The sequence below is a fragment of the Canis aureus genome, chromosome 9 (assembly GCF_053574225.1).
Source record: "Canis aureus isolate CA01 chromosome 9, VMU_Caureus_v.1.0, whole genome shotgun sequence".
In the NCBI taxonomy this organism is placed as follows: domain Eukaryota; kingdom Metazoa; phylum Chordata; class Mammalia; order Carnivora; family Canidae; genus Canis; species Canis aureus.
The window spans coordinates 30,823,583-30,838,640 of NC_135619.1; the positions used below are offsets into that span (position 1 = coordinate 30,823,583).

The 15,058-nt window shown below is 38.2% G+C and overlaps 1 long non-coding RNA gene across 1 annotated transcript in view; it reads right to left on the minus strand.

Moving 5' to 3' along the window:
• Window positions 1–804: 804 nt before the first annotated feature.
• LOC144320577 (uncharacterized) overlaps window positions 805–15,058 on the minus strand; it is a 67,501-nt gene continuing 53,247 nt past the window's right edge. Inside the window, exons 2-3 of the long non-coding RNA XR_013386200.1 lie at window positions 5,741–5,805; window positions 805–1,321 (exon numbers count right to left, since the gene is read on the minus strand). This is a non-coding gene — a long non-coding RNA (uncharacterized LOC144320577). The remainder of the gene's footprint in view (window positions 1,322–5,740; window positions 5,806–15,058) is intronic.

Genomic DNA, 15,058 nt, shown 5'->3' on the forward strand with positions numbered 1-15,058 from the left:
GCTAACAAATCGATTAAAATATGCTTTTAGGCTTTGTCTTAATACAAGACACTTACAGGTTATTGTAATATGTAACTTTCACAATTTTCAGTGCTGAAAGGACTACTGTTCACCAATATGTTGTATAAAGGGAAATGATTTTGTGAAAAATTAGGAATAAATCTTTATATTTGAAATAACCCCTTTCTGGCTGGAGGGTGTTATGCTAAGCAAACTAAGTCAGACAGTGAAACACAAATGCCGTGTGATTTCTCTCATATGCGGAATCTGAAAAACAAAACAAATGAACAAGATGGAAGAGGACTCATAAACACAGAAAACAAATGAGTGGCTGCTAGAGGGGAGCAGTGGAGATGGGAGAAATAGGTGAAGGGGATTAAAAGGGACAAAATTCCAGTTATAAAATAAATAAGTCATAGGATGTAAAGTACAGCATAGGAAAAATAGTCAATAATATGGTAACAACTTTGTAGGGTGATAAATAATAACTATACTTATCTTCATATTGAAGCATATTGTAATGTATATAAATGTGGAATCACTATGTTACACATGGAACTGACCATTGTACGTCACCTAGTCAACTATACTTCACCTAAAAATAAATAAATAAAATTTTAGAAATGACTCCTTTCTTCAGATTTTAATTATTTACTTAATTAAAATTCATAGATGTACACAAAAGGCACTGGATCTAGGGATAGTCAGATCTTAATGCAGTAAGAAGAAATTAGTTTTCTGCATAAGGGTTTAGAGATTTATAATTCATGGCCTTTATCACTTTGCTATGCTTCATAATTTTGCATTGCTTATCACAGTGTATTAACGAATACTCATTAAATGCCTGTGAACAAAATCCAGTGAGTTAAAGGACTGATATCAACACTGTCTTACCTACTTTGTCAGAGGAGAGAAGTGAAGATAGATTGAGTTTACTCTTTCCTTCCTAGAAGAATTTGGCCAGAATAATAATTCACTTGCCTCTAACTGGCTGGAAAATGTGGGAGGGGAGGTGAAAAAAAGGCTGGAGGGAAAGAAGAAAGCATCTATATTTTAAGCTTTTCTGTATGTTCCACACACTGGCGATGTGAAGGCAAGGTTCCTGGCTTTGTCTTGATTTTAGATCACTTGGCTTCTGCTGGTGACTGTGTAAATGAATTCATAATGTTTAACATATCCCAACTCACGTGCCTCTTCTGTTTTCTTCACACCACATTGCAGATCTGCTTGTTTGTGTTCTCTCATTCTCTCTGAGGCATTCCCCTCAGATGGCTTAATACCAGGGAGTCCTTCCTTCTATTAGGATGGTGGAGGTTACAGCCTGGAAGCAAATATCAGGCCTCAGGGAAATGCTCAGCAGGGAAAATCCCAGAGCACGTGTTCCCACCATGTGGTGCTACACAATGGACCTTCTGATATGTGACCTCTGGGAGAGAGGGCTAATGCCAGACAAAGCAGTTGCCAGCATGAACCATCAGTTTATCAAACCCTCTAAGATCACTGTCACTCTTTTTTTTTTTTTAAAGATTTTATTTATTTATTCATGAAAGACAGAATGAGGCAGAGACACAGGCAGAGGGAGAACAGGCTCCCCATGGGAAGCCCAATGAGGAACTTGATCCTGAGACCCTGGGATCACACTCTGAGCCAAAGGCAGATGCTCAACCACTGAGCCACCCAGGCATCCTGCCATCACTCTTCCTAATTGGCCTTCCTCTTTGAAATCAACTTTTTGTTGTTCCTGTTTAACGAGACGCTTTTATTAAAGACTTGGTTACATTCCATATTTGAGTAGGATAGCTTTGTTTTGAAATTGAAGTTCAATTTTATACTTTTCTTACAAGATTCACTTATACAGAAAGGATATGTACAGATACCAATGTACATGTAGTGGGGAAAATTTGCTATTTTGAAACTTTACAGAGAAATTAAAGGGGCCCAAGAGAAAAACAGGAAGAGAGATCTCTTTTGAGAGATGGAAGTCAGGCCTATCAGAGATGGCAGGTGACTTCAGAAACAGTGATTTCTTAAAATACACACACATATTAAAAATTCACATGGCTCAAAAATCAAAAATTGAAATCTCCCTCCCACCCCCACCCCCCAGTTCATCCAGACTCTCTCTCTCACTTTCCTTGCCCTAGTAACAACTGTTATTATTTTCTCAGGAAGTTTCTTGAATTTCTGTGTGCCTATACAAGCAGATGTGAATAAATCTATGTATTTATTTGTTCACTTAAAAAATTATCAACTGTTTAGGTAACACAGATTCCTGTCCCCCAAAAGATTACATCCTAGCTGGAAGAGACAGGCAATAATCAGTAGACATAATAAATTTGGAAACAACATATTCCATTAAATTAACAGGGTTAAGGAATAAGGAAACATTAAGGAAGGAGAATTGACATGGGGACCTATTTTCAACATGATCGTCAGAGGGGCCCTCCTTGAGCAGGTGGTATTTAAACAATGACTTGAGTTGAGAAATCCTCATGGGGGAAAAGTTTAATTCCATTCATGAGAAAAATGATTTCACCTGTTTTCTGTGTGCACATGTGGTATTCATTCTCAATTACAGGAGAGTGGTTGGCCTCCACTTCACAGAAGTGGATACACACATTTTCTCCCAAGCAGTGCCTCCTCCAGAAAACTGCCTCCCTTTTTGGGCATCTACCAGTGCCAGAGGGACTCGCTTACTTTATGTTGTTGATGTACAACTTCCTTACCCTAGGAAGAACCCAGAAGAAACTGCTGCATTTCCGCTGTGGTGGGCACCTCACATGCATGAGGAAGAGAGGCAAAGCAGAGCAGCTCATTGCTTCCCTCAGTGGGGAAGGTAATACAAAGTCCTCTCATTTACTGAGCACTTACCATTCATCAGACACACTGCTAAAGCACATTGCCTCATTGGACCTTTTGAACAACATTCAGTTGTTGTGAGATAGGCATTTCTATTCTGTTTTTATAGATTACAATGGTTAATTTTATAGATAAAAATTGTAGACTCGGGTTATGGAAACTGTCCAAGGCCACACAGACCCTAAGTAGTTAACTACAGAGTGTGAGGTTCTGGAGTGGAATAGATTCACTGCAGTCCTTGCTTTGCAAAAGAAATACCAGGGAAGGGACGCATGGGTAGCTCAGCTACCCAGATGTTCAGGTTGAACATCTGCCTTTAGCTTAGGGCGTTGGGTTCTGAGATCAAGCCCTGCATCAGGCTCCCCACAGGGAGCCTGCTTCTCTCCCTCTGCCTATGTCTCTGCCTCTCTTTCTGTGTCTCTCATGAATAAATAAATAAGTCTAAAAAAAAAAAAAAAAAAGAAATACCAGGCAAGTGACTCATTTGCCTTGTCCTTCAAGTTTAGAACAGCTTGGTAGTAGCTTTGGGTAGTACAGGTAAATATGTATGTTATCTCCTGGAAGGTCATTCTGTGGTTACTTACAGAATGCATGGTACTTGGTATTTGGCTCGATATTTTTCACCTTCTATTATAAAATACCATATCAAACCTACCCCTGTGAGGCCAACGAATGTCTTTATTGGCTGTCATATCTCTAAGCCTACCTGTAGATTGCTGGGCAGTTTTAAAATTAATTACATGTTTCTCACATGGAACTCACAAAGTCATAATTTTGTTACTATGATAAAATAGTACAGCTGTCATTTAAAAGTTAACACTTAACACGACACAATCGCCACAATACACACATGGCTTCCATAACACTGTTTGTCAAGTTTTTAAGTTCCTTGACTTGTTGTCAAGAGTCCACAGGAGAAGAAACAAGTTTTTAGTAAAGTGGATCTTATTTATAATAATGTTTCCATTAAAATATATCTCTGATGTTCCTATCTCTAACTAAAGTCTAATTACTCATTAGAGGTAAGACATAACACCTTTATGGGATAAAACCCACTCCCAGGTCAATGCCAGGTGCCCTATTTGAGTTGTTGGAGCTAGACTGTCGATTTTATAATTAAAAGATCAATATTTAGTCCTTCAAAAATGGGGTCGTTTTAATGTTCTGCTGTCATTCTCTTTGATTCTTAGAAAGCAAGATTTAAAATAAACTTAGTTTGTAACCCAGGTAAAAAGTTGACCCAAATACTTCTTTCTGTCATCGAAGATTGATTTTAATTATTGAAATGTCAGTCTTGGAAGTATTATTTTGTAGAAATGAAACTGAGGAGCTTCTCAGGATACTTTTATGTGTGACTGCCTTACCAATCAAATGCATGTGATTTCAAAAACATAATTTAAGAGATTTATTTATGATTTCTCAGTATGCCACATATTCATTGTTCACTGTAAGATGCTTCAACCACAAGTGATGCTGACATAGAAACAATTTAGGGAGGAGGACAGAGATAGAAAATGAGTTTCTGACATTCTGATATGTTTTTAAAATTACTTGGAAGCAATACTGAGAAATATTCCTTAAGTAGTTGCCAGCTTTCAGGCTGCAATTTGTAGTGAACTCTAATTTGATGTCCAAAGACACCTCCTTATAGGAGGAAAACACAAATCATAAGGATAGATCTATGTGACACTTCCTGGAAATTCTTACAAGTTGCCATATAGTCCTATCTTATAATGCAGAAAACAAAACAACTGAATTCACCTCATGTGGCTGGCTGCAAAGACAAGAAAATGTCCTTGTCTGTTTTATTACTGTCATCATTATGATCATTGAGACCCAGTTTAGGAAAACTGCTTTCTATTGACTTTAGGTGTGTCTTTGGTCACTTGCACATAGTAGATGCTTGATGCCCACTTTTTGAATGAATGAATGAGATGTCTATGTTTATGACTGAAATGTGGAAAGAGTTGGAGGATCTTAAAACATTTCAGAGTTCTTCCATGAGGCAACATTGCAATGCTCATGCTAAAGAAAATCTTTCAGAGTTCATTTTCCCCCAAGTTGTTTCCTGCATGAATCATTCTAAAGTTCTCCCAGACACAGTGGGGCTCCCAAATGCCTGTGATGTAAAGCCTCTGCAATGTGTGAAAGTGTAGGAAGTGTTTTTAAGATTTTCTTTCCCAATCATCTTGCCTTTTGGCAGATGACACAATTGAGGTACAATATGTAGGTGGACATTTTCTAAATTATAAAATAAAGGAGGCTAGTGGGTGACTGCAGAGGCAATGACATTAACAAAGTAGAGAAGATAAGGTTTGAGAGTTAGAAAAAGCAAGAATTCTTTCACAATTAATAAAGAACCATGAAACATGATACTAATAGAAAGGATAAAGCAACCAAAATGTACATCGAGTATGCTGCAAGAAGTGCTAGGAAAGCAAAGATCATTTTATTTTTGAACCCAAACTTTTATTTTGATTGCTCTTCCACTACCCTAACTCCTATTTTCAGATTTCACACACTTTCTCTCTCTCTCTCTCTCTCTCTCTCTCTCTCTCTCTCACACACACACACACACAGCTATACACAAAAGTATAATGTGAGCATGTGTGATTTACAAAATAAAATCAGACCATGAAGTACTTTCTAAATATAAAATGAAAATTGAACAATGTCCTCTTTGGATTCCATATGGTGACATTAGGTAGTTCAATCTCACACCATTGAGTGAGGGTGCACACCACTGTGATTTTAGCAGCAGTGGTATTTCAATCCTCAGCCTTGAAGACTGACACTGGGGGTTGTTATACCAAGAGTGGATCCACCTCTTTAGGGCTGACTTACTGGTACTGATATGTAAAATCAAAATGTCACACTTTACCATGAAATATAAAACTGTCACATATGCAGGAGTCCTCACATCACCATGATCAGCTCCTTCCCTCCCTATAAAAAGACCAAATGGAGAAGTCATGTGGAACCAGAAGATTGTATGATGAGCACATACATTCTCATTAAAATGCAGGAAGTGAGAGCAATAGATCAGCTGATGGTATTCAGCAGGGGGCAGGGGTGGTGGGTGGTCAACAGAGATGCCTTTGGGGTCCAGGCAGGTTAAGAGAGCTGAGTGAAGGTAACTGATTGGGGAGTGAAGGTGACAGCTTTTACCCAGTTCAAGCAGATTTTTGCCACATGAAAATGTGGGCTTTTTCAAGAAAAGCAATAAATGGAGAATCTTACCACAAAATCTTTTAAGATTTTATTTGACTGTGTGTGTGTGTGTGTGTGTGTGTGTGTGGCACGCACAAGCAGGTGGAGCAGCAGAGGGAGAGGAAGAAGCAGACTCCCTACTGAGCAGGGAGCCCAATATGGGGCTCAATCCCAGGACCCTGAGATCATGACCTGAGCTCAAGGCAGATGCTTAACTGACTGAACCACCCAGGTACCCTGAATCTTAAAATCTTAAAAAAAAAAAAAAAGTTTCTAGTTAGTTTGAATATCAAAAAGAAAACCTATAGGATCCAGATAATCAATCTGGGAGCGAGGTTAGGTGGGTGTGACCTCTGCCTTGAGTCTCCATAGTCTGATGCATTTGGTTCACAGGAATGGGAATGCAGTCACTGGTTAAGGTTCTCTGTCCTCTGGACAGTGTTTAGACACACACAGCCAACATTTGCCTTAGTGATACTTGCTTTTCTATATTTCTGTGACCACCTCCCACATGGCTTTGGATAATACATTCTTTAGGCACCACAATATATTCATTCTTTCATGGCCCAGTCCTGCTGACCTGACAGCTACTTGGTCTCTAAGCAGATGTGCACTGTCAGCTCTGATCACTATATATTGATTGCATGGTTTAGCACTCAAGTCAATCCTTATTTCCTGTATTGGAAGTTCCAGGGGGATAGAGTATTGTATCTCCATGAACTGACAATATTGCCCTATAAAACATATGTCATTTTGTCAAAATCGTACTTTATTTTTAGTTCTGCCCATTTGACCTGGGATAAACTATTTTTTCCTATCTCTTGATAAAAACAATGATCCTCCTGGTGGCTGGTTTAAAATAGAACCCATCAAATGGACCATCTGTATGGTATCTGTATGAGAGTTTAGTAAAGAGGGGAGTAATATTTGAGAACTGTTTAGTATGAAATAAAATGCAGAAATGATTATTAATTTTTTTGTCTAATCACAGCTGGCTCATTAGATATGTTATTTTTAAAATCAGCAGCATGGTCATAGAAACATTTTCTTCTCAATTTGCCACACCAGTAGGCATATGGTGCTGATGCCAGCATGATAAAATTGAGGCATTGAGGCCTTAAAAAACAACCCATATTATTATGTTTTCCTTTGGGTGCTAACTTGAGATTGAGCAGCTGTTCAACAAGTGTGGGAGGTGTTTCAAAGACAGCTTTTGGGTCTGGGCCTGAAACTCTGCAGAATATGGAAGGTTCTGTCCTATAAGCTGCACCAATCTGGGCATCAGCTCCCAGACAGTACATTTACTGCAATTTAGCCTGTGCTTCATGGTCTCCAAACCTCCAGAGAGAAGTTAAAATATGTTTTATTTTGTCAGATTGGTCTGAAAGAAGCATTATGATCTCTGGTATTTACCTGGCTCTGAAGTTTTGGTTTACTTAAATAATCATTCCATATAGACAGAATTTTCAGAACAGTTAATTGAAAAGAGGGGAAGCTGCTCATGTAGTTGATATACAGATCTTATGGGCCTGTGTTTCATTTGCTTATGAAATACTCATCCAAATCACGACAATAAAAGAAATTTTTTGTTATGGAAAATTTCAAATACCTACAAAAGTTGAAGGAAGGGGTGCCTGAATGGTTCAGTTCGTTAAGCATCTGCCTTTGGCTCAGGTCATGATCCCAGGTCTTGGGATCTGGGATCATGTGCCATACGGGGCTCCCTGATCAGTGGGGACTATGCTTCTTCCTCTCCCTCTGCTCCTCCCCTTATTCGTGCTCACACTTTCTTTCTTTATCAAATAGATAAGATAAAATATTTTTAAAAATTAATTAATTGTAAACAGTTGAAGGAATAATAATAATATAATGAACCCCTGTGTACTCTGAAACCAATCTCACCATTTAGCAACACTGGTCAATTAGTTTCATTTATACCTCTACCTGCCATTTCTACTGCCAATGGATTAAATCTCAAACATTATCTAAAATATTTCAGTGTGTATCTTTAAATAATGACTTTTTTCCTAAAACACACAATAGTATTACCACACCTATAATTAAAAGTTAATCCTAAATGTCATCAAAGATCTAGTCAATGTTCTAATTTTCCTGATTATGTCATACATATTTTTTAATTGGTTTGTTCAAATCAGGATCCAAACAAGGTCTACATATTATGTTATTGTGTCTCCTAAGTATGTTTCTCTCTTAAAATATTTTTTTGGAATGTAAAATATATAGAAAACTGCACAGAGCAGATACATGGCAATGAATTTTTATAAACATGAACACCTTTGTAACTACAATCAGGCCAAAATATAAAACTTGGCCTTTCACTTCAAAAGTCTCTTTCCACAAGACTTATCCTAATGATGAACACTGTCTTCCCCATTTACTTTTATAGTAATTGTTGCTTTGCAGATAGTTCCATCCTTTAGTGATAAAGTGTCTCTGGAAATTGTGAGTTAGCCTTGCCCATTAAAAAAAGATGTCTTTTAAGTGTTAACCTAATCATCGCTGTCTTTTTCTTACCTTTTATTTGGGTCCTTTGACCTAATTTTGCTTATTACAAGCTTATGGTACAGTTCAACATGTTTCTCTGTCCTCGCTATTTCCTGAGAATTGGCAGCTGGACCCAGGGACTGGGTCAGTCTCTCGTTTGATGATCCTTTAAGCAAGAGCATAGGAGGTGTTGGGCAGTTCTATAGGAGGCACATCTGGTTGCCTCCCTCAGAATGTTAACAGCCACTGACGATTACTGCCTATATCTAGTAGTTCATTCGTTTACAAAATGGACATATTCTAATTTTAATAATTTCTATTTCATTTGTTAAATATTACTAATAAAGAGATACCTCCTCTAATCTATCATTTGGCTACCCAGTAGTATAGTTCATGTAGGAAAGGAGGATAGATCCTTGATTCTTTGTTTTTACTTATTTATTTTTAAAGATTTATTTATTTAAGAGAGAGAGAGGGAGAGAGAAAGATAGTGAGTGGGGCAGAGGGAGAGAATCTCAAACAGACTCCCCACTGAGCACAGAGCCCACTGGGGGTACAATCCCAGGATCTATGAGGTCATGATCTGAGTTGAAATGATGAGTTGGATGCTCAATAGACTGAGCCACCCAGGCACCACTCTTTGTTTTTATGTAAATCATCTTTCAAGATAATGAATTTATTCCTATCACATCCTGAAGGTGATCAATTCTTTATGTGTATATATATATATATATATATAGTTACATAAAAACATATGTGTACATATATATTATATATATGCACACACATATAAATATGATTATGGCCTCATAGATTTAAATATATTTAATTTGTTTCAATCCATCAAAATTACTAGTATCATGATTGAAGTTCCACTTGTTCCACCTTTGACCAGGAAAATCTCCTTATGTTGTCTCCTGAACTTTTTTGTGGCAACCCTAGCAGTCTGATAATTTCCTTGGTATTTGGTAGACAAGATATTCCAGGCGTTTTTTGTCATTTTCTGTCACACACCTGGAATCAGCCATTTTTTTTTCTAGAAACTCTAGTTTTAGTGAAAAATGTTATTTCAAGACCACAGTTTGGGCACTAGAGATGCTTACTGTTATGAAGTTGGTCATTATTTCTATTCTCTGTCTCTATTTATACTTATATATGTATATAACTTTTATATGCTACATATAACACATAAAAATATATACCTTATTAATCATTTTAAAATAAGTTGCAAATATCTTGACACTCTTAGTGACATTCCACCTGTTATCGCTTACAAAAATTTTACATTGACTTGATAATATCATCTAACATACAGTCCATATTCAAGTTTCAACTCCCCCTGCCAATGGCATTTACATTTATTTTTAAAATCCAAGATGAAATCCAGATTTCTGCATACTGTATTACTGTTATGTCTCTTTAGTCTTCTTTAACACAGAATAGTTTCCCTCCACCTTTTCTTTTTCCTTTTCTGACATTGACATTTTGAAGTCTGAGCTGTTGTCTTGTAGAATATACCACAGTTCTGTGTTGGTCCTATGATTAGATTCAAGTTAAACATTTTGGCAAGAATACTACATAGATGGGCAGCCCAGGTGGCTCAGGGGTTTAGCACCGCCTTCAGCCCAGGGCCTGATCCTGGAGACCTGGGATCGAGTCCCACGTCAGGCTCCCTGCATGGAGCCGGCTTTTCCCTCTGCCTGTGTCTTTGACTCTTTCTCTCTCTCCTCTCTGCTGTGTTGCTCATGAATAAATAAATAAAATCTTAAAAAATAAAAAAAAAGAATACTACATAGATGAATCTGTATAGTTTCTTTTATAGCTTATGAGAAAGAGGTGTAGTATGCCAATTTTTCTGTTATTACCGAGAAAGTCTGATAACTTAAGGTGTGTCTGTCAGATATCTTCATTGTAAACATCTTTTCCCTTTTTAATTAAAAAAGAGTCTGTGGGGTGATAATTTGAATAACATTATTTTTTCTCCAACAAACTTTCACTGAATGGTTTTAGCATCCTCTATTTATCCTTGAATCAATTATTAAATAAGGATTGCAAAATGGTGATTTCTCATTAAACCATTTCTTCTATATTTATTATTTCCCCTATATATATTATTTTCCTATAAAGGAGATCTTTTTCTCTTTTCTGTTTTTCTATCCCTTTCTCTGAGTTTTACTATGGGAATTATGGATATTTAAGTTTATATTATTCAGTGTGGCTAGTGGCAGCACTCAAAGTGCTTCAAAGAAATGCTTGGTCCACTTTCAGTTTCCTGTCACAATCACAGGACACTTTATAAAACATACAGAAATGCATAATGTAAGGTCATACATCATATATGAATATTGGGCACAGTGACCAGTATCCTGTTGAAATGAACTAAACTTGCACACTCCTGAACCATGTCCATACTTAGTGGGAGTCAAGCCAGTGAAGAGCTTTTTCATCTTCTCAAACTGAAACTCTGTGCCCATTAAACCCTAACTCCTCATATCCCTCTCCCCTAGTCCCTGGTAACTACCATTCCATTTCTGTTTCTATGAATTTGACTACTTTAGCTGCTTCAATAAGGGGAAGCATATAATATTTGTGTTTTTGTTTTTAGTTTTTAAGCAGCTCACAACCGTATTAATTATTTTAAAATATTTTGTTGGAAAAGGAAAAACTGTATAAAAGATTGACAGCATCATCGAGTTTATTACACAGTTTTCAACTTATCAGAAAGACAAATCACTGACAACACGGGGAACAAGGCCTCCCTTTTTTTTCCTGTTTGCCATCAGGAATTAAAACTGAAAATTGTATCATTTGAGTAAAAACAAAACAAAAAATTGGAAGAAAAAAAATTCTCCAGGTAAATGGTTTCTCCCACATTCTAGATATATTTTCCCTTAGACTATCACTTCACTTGATTATCTCTGCATTTTAAAAAGATATGATATGCTTAGAGTGGATGCATAAAAGGAGGGACTCCAAAGGTTGAGGAGAGAGGTGGTGAGGATGGAACTAGGGGTGGGGATAGATCCAACAGGTGAAGGGCTGAAGGAGGGCAATTGAAGTGTGGTGGCACATGTAGGGCCTACCTTCCAGGTAGATAAAGGTCCAAGGTGCTGAGGGTATGGTCCATCTACCAGCAGAATCACTAGTATCTCAGAAGTGGTTCCATGGGGATATCCCCTGTCTTGAGACACAGACACACATTTTTGAGACTATGCCTCAAACTGTGATGGGTTCTAACACGTGCCTGGCCTCTGGTCCACTTTTTCTACATTAAGAATTTTTCCTGTAGGAGTTCCAATGATTTGTAAACAGTTTTCAGAAGCTTTTACCACCTCAGTATACCCTTTGGATTGGCCATTTGCTCCATTCTCTGCAAATTTCAACTCTACCACATTATAGATTCCTACCCAAATCTGCTGCTGGTCTGTGGTCCAGCAGGAGAAGTTGCCACCTACCTCATCTATTTTATAGACCATTGTAGGCATGCAGAACCACAGGGGTCTTGTTGCTGAGCTTGGAGCTGGCTCCCGGCAAACAGGAGGAGGTGACTCCGTGCTGCTATCCTGTCATCTGAGGGCTATGAGGTGGCCGTCAACACATCATCATATAGGTCAATGTGATCCGTAATGCTAAACTCCAGGTTCTGATTTTTTTAAAAAGATTTTGTTATTTATTCATGAGAGCTATGGAGAGATAGAGAGGCAGAGACACAGGCAGAGGGAGAAGCAGGCTCCATGCAGGGAGCTTGATGTGGGACTCCATCCCAGGACCCTGGGATCACGCCCTGAGCCAAAGGCAGATGCTTAACTGCTGAGCCACCCAGGCATCACTCCAGGTTTTGATTGAACTCTTTGTCCATATATTTATCAATCAAGTTCACTCCTTCTGAGATGGTTCCAGAAGGAAGGGGGAGAACCCAGAAAGAGGCTTATTTCACTTAGCATAATGTTCTCAAGGTTCATCCACAAACTATAGCATGAAAAAGGATTTCCTTCTTTTTTGTTTAAGGCTGAATAATACCCCATTGTATGTATATACATATGCTTACCCATTCATTAGTCAATGGCCAGTGGATTGCTTTCACCTCTTGGCTATTGTGAATGGTGCAGCTATGAACATGGATATGCAGATATTTCTTCAAGACCCTGCTTTCAGTTCTTTTGGATATATATTTGGAAGTGGAATTGGTGAACACTTTCCTTGTTAAGGCTGAATAATATTCCATTGTATGTGTATACCACATTTTGTTTATCCATTCATCCCTCCATGGACATTTGGGTTGTTTCTCCCTTTTGGCTATCATGAATAATGCTACCATGAACATGGGTGTACAGATCTGTTTCTGGGTTCCTTCTTGATGAATGCTTGAGGCTCCCTGTTAATTTGTTCATTCATTATGCCTACTATGTGCCAAGAATAGTTGCAAGCCACAGGATACCTCGGTGATTAATCAGATAAAAGCATCTGCTCTATTAGCACTTAAATTTCAAGGAGGGAAGGTATTCCATAAAAAAGAAATATAATAAATAATGTATTAAGTGATATTATGATACATGTCTTGGGGAAAAATAGGGCAGAGTTAGAGTGATAAGATGAAATGGATGGGTTGCAATTTTTAAGTGGGATGCTCAGGATAGGCCTCATTAAGAAGTGGCATTTGGGCAGAAACTTGACAGAGCTTAGGGAGCAAAGTTCAGAAAATAAGTTCTATTCAGCTATCAGGGAGAAATGATAAGAGCATCAATTTAAGTAATTTCTTAACCAAAATTTGAAATGTGTAAAGAATTAAGTTTTTAGGATTATGTCAGTGATAATCTTTTCTCTGGCAGACATAATTTAGTGCTATTATATATAAAATACAGCTTGTGACACAGCTCTCTCTGTATTCACCGAACTCTTTTATTTCCTTCCTGGGCTCACAGGAAGACTACTTTTCCCAGACTCCAGTATCTAGGTGGGACTGGTGTGACTAGTTCTGGGTAAAAGATTGCAAATAGAAATCATGTAGGCCACCAGGTCTCCACCTCCCAGGTGGTCCTTCACCATCCCTCATCATTCTCTCTCTCCCTCTGCACTTGGGATGGATGTAGGTTCCAAGGCTCTAGGGGAGAGATGAGCCACAATATGAAAGAAGCCTGGGCCCCTGAGCCCTGCTAACTTGACAACATTATGAGATGAGCAAGAATTAAGCCTTTTGTGTGGGTGTAAGCCATTGAGATTTTGGGTTGTTACAGCAGTAAGGCAATTCTAATACGTATCTTATCCTAACATATAGCTGAAGCCAGCTGGAAGCTATTTCTTTTCCAGTTATGTGTAAAGCAAACAACCCTACATTGAGTCCCAGGTAGACAGTTCCTTAGACAGATGGTGCTGCTTTTCTTGCACAACTTTCTGCTGCTCCTACCTGAGGTTTGCTGGGCGTGAGAGAGCAAGGCCTTCCCTACTTTGAATAAAGTTTTGCCCCTCTGTGCAGGACTTCCCATGCACTGTATCACAAAAGGTGCTTCTGCTATAATGGCAGGGCCTTCAGGGTAAAACTATATCTGACATAGTCTTAAATATATAGACTCCTTAAATATACAATCTTAAATATATAACTTCCTGACTTCATTCGTGTACCTCAGAAGTAAAATGTTGCCTGGTATCTCCCAGTCACTTCCTGTTCTTTTTCATCCCACTCAGATGGGACAATCATTGTCCCCTCTTTCTGGTTTTTTTCTAAAATGTCTGAGCTGGGTCTCTCAGGTGTTTTTGTTTATTTTTGTTTTACTGTTTTGTTTTCCAGTCCCTAGGAAAGTAAAACACTTTTCTTCATGGGTCTTAGCTTTAAATCAATGGCATACCTCAGATGGTTCAACAGGAGAGGAGGCAAGATGGTGTACCAATTCATCTGGTCCCACAAACTTACCTAGATAACTTTCAAAACATTCTGAATACCTACAAATTCGACCTGAGATATAAAGAGAGAACAGCTACAATGCTACAGAGAGAAAAGTGATTGCTTCACTGGCATACCTCAGGTTTTGACTAAAGAAGTTATTTTAATGAATTTGATGTCTATTCTTGATTTGATAGTTCTGGGAATGGGTTGATTATCCAAGGTTCTAAAATGTTGGTCAGTTTTCCTGAGTTCCCTGTAGTTCACTAACATCTTGTAGCAGACAGTTGAAGTGCCCTGAGCCACACTCCTGGCCCACCTGATTTCGTAATCATTTGAACCATTCCATGCATTCTGACAACATCCTACCTCAAGTGTGTGCAAGGTATCTCTCTGCTTTTCTTAGTGCTTTCTCAGAAGCTGTGGAAGTTTGCTCAATTGGCTTGTGGATTTAGGGGAACCCAAGGTAAAACAGCTGGGAATGGAAGTGCTAGATAAAGCAAACCCTCAGGATGGGACACTGAAACTGGTGAGATGAAAACAAGGACCCCACTCTTACAGTGGTATGTGGAATGGAAAGAACCTCTGGTGAGCTTTTCCTCATAA